Raw genomic sequence first — 6,883 nt, 5'->3', positions numbered from 1 at the left:
AAAGAACTTTCAAAATTCATACCAAAATGACTTACACAATTTTCAAAAGAATTATCTTTCTTTAGCATGAAATCTTGTGTGACAGAATCAATAAAATTTACCTCATATACATCATCGCAATCAACAAATTTATTAGCAACATTAAAAACATTCAACTCAACAGTCATATTTCCAAATGATAATTTAAGAACACCATTACGACAGTTGATGATTGCATTTGATGTGGCTAAAAATGGTCTACCCAAAATGATCGAAATTTGAGCACTTATGTCTTCAACAAAATGAGTATCAAGAACAATGAAATCAACAGGAAAATAAAATTTATCTACCTTAATCAAAACATCTTCTATGACACCTCTAGGAATTTTCACAGAACGATCAGCTAACTGAAGTGTCATAGATGTTGGTTTCAGTTCCCCTAGACCAAGTTGCTTATAAACAGAATAAGGCAATAAATTCACACTAGCTCCTAAATCAAGTAACGCTTTGTTAATCACATGATCACCAATAATACAAGGAATGGTGGGACACCCCGGATCTTTGTGTTTAACAAGACTTTTATATTGAATTATGGAGCTGACTTGTTCCGTTAAAAATGCCTTTTCGGAACATTTGTGTTTCTTTTTGCAGTACACAAATCTTTCAAGAAGTTAGAGTAGGCAGGTATTTGCTTAATGGCATCTAAGAAAGGGATATTTATACTTACTTGTTTGAATACCTCTAAGATGTCACCATACTGACTACCTCTTTTGATCGGGAGCAATCTTTGTGGGAATGGAGCTTTTGGAATGAATGGTAAAGTTTGACTCGATTCTTCAACCGAGTCTTTGGAATGTGAACTTTCAGGCTGACTCTTTTCATTTTCTTTCAATGAGTCTTTGTTTATTTCAGCATCAGTTTGAGGTATGTAATCAGGTTTTTCAATAATTTTTCCAGACCTAAGGATAGAAATTGATTTAGCTTCTTCAGTAGGTCTAGATGTACTTACCTCGTACCGACTCTTTGGATTTGGAATGGGTTGACCGGGAAGTTTTCCCTTTTCCCTTTCGGCTACGGAAGTAGCAAGCTGACCCATTTGTGTTTCAAGCTTTAACAGGGATTGAGAATTTGTGTGTAAAGCTTGTTGGGTGGTTTGCATAAACTGTTGTAGTGTATCCTCTAAAGATGGTTTTCTTTGTTGTTGAGGATATGGCATATTAGGTTGGGCTTGACTCTGATTGGGCGTGTTGTACTGGTGCCCTTGATTCATTGGAGGCTGGTTCTGTCTCCATGAAAAATTTGGATGATTTCTCCAATTTGGATTGTAGGATTGAGAAAATGGGCTATCAGATGATTTCCCATAAGTTTGAAGAGCGTTCACTTCTTCAGAAAATGCCTCTTGGTATATAGGCAATGATGGACAGGACTGGGCACTATGACTTGTACTATAACATAAGGAACAAATTTCATTCCTATGTATAGGAGTATTCATGGATTGACTTAATGATATAGCTTCAACTCTCCTAGTTAGATTTGCTAATGATGTTTTAATATCTACGTCATCTTTGACATCGTAAATTCCACCTCTCTTAGGTGTGTTGGAAGCTTTCGATCTAGGATCTTGGCAATTCCACTGTTGAGAATTTACAGAAAGATTCTCAAGAGACTCCCAAGCCTCATCCCCTCTAAATTGCAAAAATTTTCCAGTGTGCATTGATTGTACCATTTGTCGGTTTGAAGGAGATAATCCATCATAAAAGTATTTTACCAATCTCCATTTCTCAAAACCATGGTGTGGACATTTTAGCAATAAATCTTTAAATCTTTCCCAACATTCATAAAATTCTTCGTGATCTTTCTGATAAAATTCAGAGATTTCTCTCCTAATATTATCCGTTTTAGACATTGGAAAAAATTTGGACAAAAATTTATTAACTAATTCATCCCAAGTAGAAATAGATCGGGCTGGGAGTGAATTTAACCAGGCTTTAAACTTATCTTTTAATGAGAATAAAAAAAGTCTAAGCCTAACAGATTCATCAGAAAAATTTTGAAATTTAAATGTAGAGCAAATTTCTAAAAAATCTTTCACATGCATGTATGGATCCTCTTTACCTAACCCATAAAAAGATGGCAAAAGTTGAATTATGGAAGGTTTCAGCTCAAAATGTGTAGCATTTGTTTCGGGAAAAATAATGCATGATGGTGGATTAGCAGAAATGGGAGAAAAATGATCAATAAGAGTTTTTTCTTCCACATTTACTTGATTTGGTTCCATGATGTCAGAATTTTCACTTTTAATTTCAACCCACAATAATTTTCTTTTTACCAAACGATTTTTAGAATTTCGTTCCCAGCAAATCATACACCAAGTATCACAAAAATTAAAATAACAAGAAAAAATTAGGAGGCGGTGCCTACCATATAATTGCGTAAATAAAGACTGAATTTAAAATATAGCGGGAAATAAATAATATGTATTTATTTGACAGAAATATAAATACTAATATTAATATATGTGTAGAAATAAAACAGAATTTAAAATATGGCGGAAAATAAATAATATGTATATATTTAACAAAAATATAAATATTAATATTAATTATAATTTATAATATATACTTTATTATATATAATTATAATAATAATATACTTTTATTAATAGTTAAGTAATGTATATAATAATAAATAATATATAATAATATATTAATATTATATATAATAATAATATATAATAAATTTTATATATATATATATTAGTTTACGTAAAAACATAAACTGATAATAATAATAATAATAATAATAAGAAGAATAATAATAATAATATATGTTTTACTTCGTTATTAAGAAACGTAATATATAATATATATAATATAATAACTAGTAGAAGAATTATACCAACCTGAATTAAAGTAGTTTTTCTTCTTGCAGTACCCCGGTAACGGCGCCAAAAACTTGTTGTGTACCGAAATAGTACGTTTTACATTTATCAACTCGCAAGCGCACGAATCTTTATTGTAGTATGGAGATTGTAAAGAACGAGGTCGAACCCATGAGAATTGCGTGAAATCGAAGAAAATACTAATTTAATTTAAGCTAATAAAACTCTAACCTAGTTCCAAAAATGGTGAGGTTTTTTGTAAAAAAATAAAATAAAGTGTTTAAACTATAAAAATGACAGTAACAGATATTTTCAGAGATATTTAGGGATATTATTAAGGGTTCAGAATCCACTTAAGTGTATATAAAAATATTTATGTTTATATTGATTCTCATAATTTAACCAGTAATCAAACCAATTATTTTCTAATAAAAAATAGATTTTCCTTCGCTTTAAAATTATAACTTCTAAGCATTAAATGTGAAACAATTTAATGTAAATACAAAAAATTAAAGAATATTATTTTTAATAAAATATGGAACCAAGCATAAATACTTAATTAAATACACTAGGTTTCATCGTCCTCCTTAATAATAAGGGAACTTAAAAACCCATAAGAAAATTAACTAAGAAAGCGGTAAACTAACACTGAGCTCTCTCAACTTTTTCTCTGGATTTTTCTGTCTGAAACTGAAACTGTAACTGAATTCTAAAAACCTAAGCTTCTATTTATAGAAGGGTAAAAGGACTAATACGCAATTAAACTTATTACAAATTGCATGTGGGTAAAATTGTAAATACAAAAAGTTAATTTCGGAGTGCCACGTGTCGCATTTTGATTAGCTGACTTGGGCAAGGCGGTGCCACGTGGCAAGCTTCTGTTGGCTGAAAAAATAGCAAATTGAGCCTTTGAGTGACACTTGGAGCATGCAGAAAAGAGGAGAAAGCTTCCTTTTTGAAGCTTGGTGACCAAGGTGGGACGAGGCCCACTCGCACGCCTGGAAGGTGGCGCGTACGCACGACCAAGGAGAAGCCGTGCTCGTCACGTGCACGTGTGAGCAGAGGGGCTGCTGGTGCTGGCGGTGGCAGCTGTGGGCGAATGGGAGGAGGCCACGTGGCTGCCTTGTCTGCTGGGAGAGAGGGATTTGGGCCGATTGGGCCTTGTTTCTTGGACTATTTTTGCTCTTCAAAAATGCCATTTTTCATTGCTTTGGATCACATTTTTACTATTTTTCTTTTTCTTTTCCTTTCTTTTCACAAATGTCATTTTCTTAATCAAACACAAATAAAATTAAATCCAAATAAAATATTTTCAACACAAAATATATCACAATAATTTAAATGAAAATATTCATTTGAGATCTAATTAATTAGTATTTCTTTAAATAAAAACAATGCATTTTCTTAATTTCTTTTTTTATTTATTTCTTTCTCTTATTTGTGTCATAAAATGTTATTTTCTTACAAAACTAACTCAACACTACAATATTTTTAAATAAAAATATATTACATTAATTTCATGAAAATATTATATAGAATTAATTTTATTTTGTATTTTTACACTAATAAATATGCATTTTTGACTACTTAACAGTTAATCATGACTTGTATTAGAACACCTAGATACTCCTTAATGTTCAATGGGTCCATGCATGGATTCTTTGAAGCAAAAAAGGGATTGAGGCAAGGTGATCCAATGTCCCCTTTGCTTTTTGTCTTGGGAATGGAATATCTAAGCCGAATCATGAGCAAGATTGGAAGGAAAGAAGAATTCGGATATCATGAGAGAAGTGCAGAATTGAAGCTAAACCACCTTAGTTTTGCGGATGATGTACTTTTGTTTTGTAGAGGTGACTTTAAAAGTATCTATTTGTTGATGCAAGGGCTCAAATTATTCACAAACACCTCCGGTTTAACACCAAACAAGGGTAAGTCTGCTGTTTTTTGCAGTGGAATGGAGGAAACAGAGATTAAAAGGGTGCTGGACATGACTGGATTCTCGAGGCAGGATGCACCATTCAAGTATTTGGGAGTTCCCATCTGTGCAAGGAGAATTGCAGCCTCTGATTGTGTCACACTTGCTCAAAAAATGACAAAAAAAATAAAGCTATGGTCAACTAGAAATCTGTCATATGCTGGGAGATTGGTGTTGGTTAATTCTGTGCTTAGTACAATTCACATGTATTGGAGTCAAATCATGGTCCTTCCTAAAAAAGTCATTAGAGAAATAGAAGGAGTGTGTAGGTCTTTCTTGTGGACAGGGAAGAGTATAATGGAAGGAGCTGGAGCTGTTGGTTGGGAAAAGTTGTGCTACCCGAAAAAAGAAGGTGGTCTTGGCCTATTGAACATTGCTCAATGGAATATAGTTGCCATGTTTAAACACATATGGGCTGTGGCCAATAAAAAGGATAATCTTTGGTGAAATGGGTGCATTGTGTATATATATAAAAAATATAATTGGTGGGAGTATAAAGCTCCCCAAGGTAGTAGTTGGTATTGGAGGAAAGTGGTGTCTATTAAAGACTTAGTGAAACAAACTTTGAACCATGAAGAATTCTCGAAGGAAGAGTATAAGGTAGCAGCAGGCTATAAAACACTGGTTCAAGAACAGGAAAGGGTGGACTGGTGCAATGAGGTCTGGGCTAGAATTAACACCCCGAAGCACAGTTTTCTCATCTGGTTAGCCATACAGCAGAGACTGAAAACTAAAGACCGATTGTGCAGGTTCAGAGTAATTGACTCTCCAGTTTGCAGCTTCTGCAATAATGCAGATGAAACAATAGAACACTTGTTTTTCAGGTGTGTTTTTTCCCAGCAATGTTTGATGCAAGTGAAGAACTAGCTTCAATGGAAGGCTCGAGCTGATACTCTGCAGGTAGTGCTCAAAACAATTCTTCGTTGAATTCACTCTTAGAACTTAGAATTGCACTCTCACACTTATATAGAGCATATTATATGTTCCACGATATCAATATGCTATCTCATTTAACCATTGTTATAATCTTATTGTGATTTAAAGATCCTCTATATAGATGATCTACATCGAGATGGGATTTCTTTACCGTTCTCACCCCTCAATGTATTTTGCCCCTTAAAACACTTAGCTACCTGTAAATGGTGTTTAGTGATCTAATGATTAGTCAGTTAAACAAGAGCTCATCCATTTACTTCTATTTGCTAAGCTCAAAGGGAATCATCACTTGACTTCTATACACCAGTAGAAGCTATAGATTCCATATTTATGTTCAGCACTCCCACTCAATCATACTAGCATGTTCCCAAAATATACGTATCACCCTGACCTAAAAGTATGCTTAACTAATAAATCAAAGAACATGAATAACACTCCTGAGTTGAGCCTAAGCATATCAGGATTTAGATTCTTTTAATCTTAAGATCAACTACTGATATTGACTTGGAAAGATATATATAACGGTAAGTTTGTAATATCTTAACTTAGTTGCAATATCGGTCCAGTCCAATGTATACTCCATACATTCAAAACTAGTATACTTTACTAATGTCCTGGAAAGAACATAACACTTACTCCAAGTGTAAGTACACATCATCGCTAATTATCACATTAGTGTAAATCAAATAACACTGATGAAACAGGGACCAAGACTTTTGATTCATATGATCACAATCACATTCCACTGTGTTAACTATACTGTAATTGTGAATAAACATATGATCTGGATTTAACTGATTCTGTGTGTAAAAGTAATAAACATATGAAACCATTAGCATCAAAAATTCATGCAAACATCAATCACTTCAAATTTCTTATAATGATAACTAATCAGATTGTAAAGAGTTTTATTTAGGGCATAAAACCCAACAAACTGCCACTTGCACTAATATAAAACAAACTGTGCAAATAGGTCAATCTGATGTCTTGATCTTCAGATCAAGTGTAGTATATTTGAATCCACCCAAACTTCTAGAAACTAGTTCATAAATACACTTATGAAACATCCTTTACTATATACTTTACTCATCAAGGGATACTGAAATCTTTAC

The 6,883-nt window shown here is 33.1% G+C and overlaps 1 non-coding gene across 1 annotated transcript; it reads left to right on the top strand.

The window, feature by feature from the left end:
• The first annotated feature begins 1,763 nt into the window (after positions 1-1,763).
• LOC115715520 (small nucleolar RNA R71) lies at positions 1,764-1,870 on the top strand. Its single transcript, XR_004011387.2, has one exon. It is a non-coding gene; the product is annotated as a small nucleolar RNA R71 (small nucleolar RNA).
• Positions 1,871-6,883: the final 5,013 nt, after the last annotated feature.

Source organism: Cannabis sativa, chromosome 1 (genome assembly GCF_029168945.1).
Source record: "Cannabis sativa cultivar Pink pepper isolate KNU-18-1 chromosome 1, ASM2916894v1, whole genome shotgun sequence".
Classification (NCBI taxonomy): Eukaryota; Viridiplantae; Streptophyta; class Magnoliopsida; order Rosales; family Cannabaceae; genus Cannabis; species Cannabis sativa.
The sequence above is the reverse complement of the archived record's forward strand: the minus strand, read 5'-3'. Positions and strand labels throughout refer to the sequence as shown.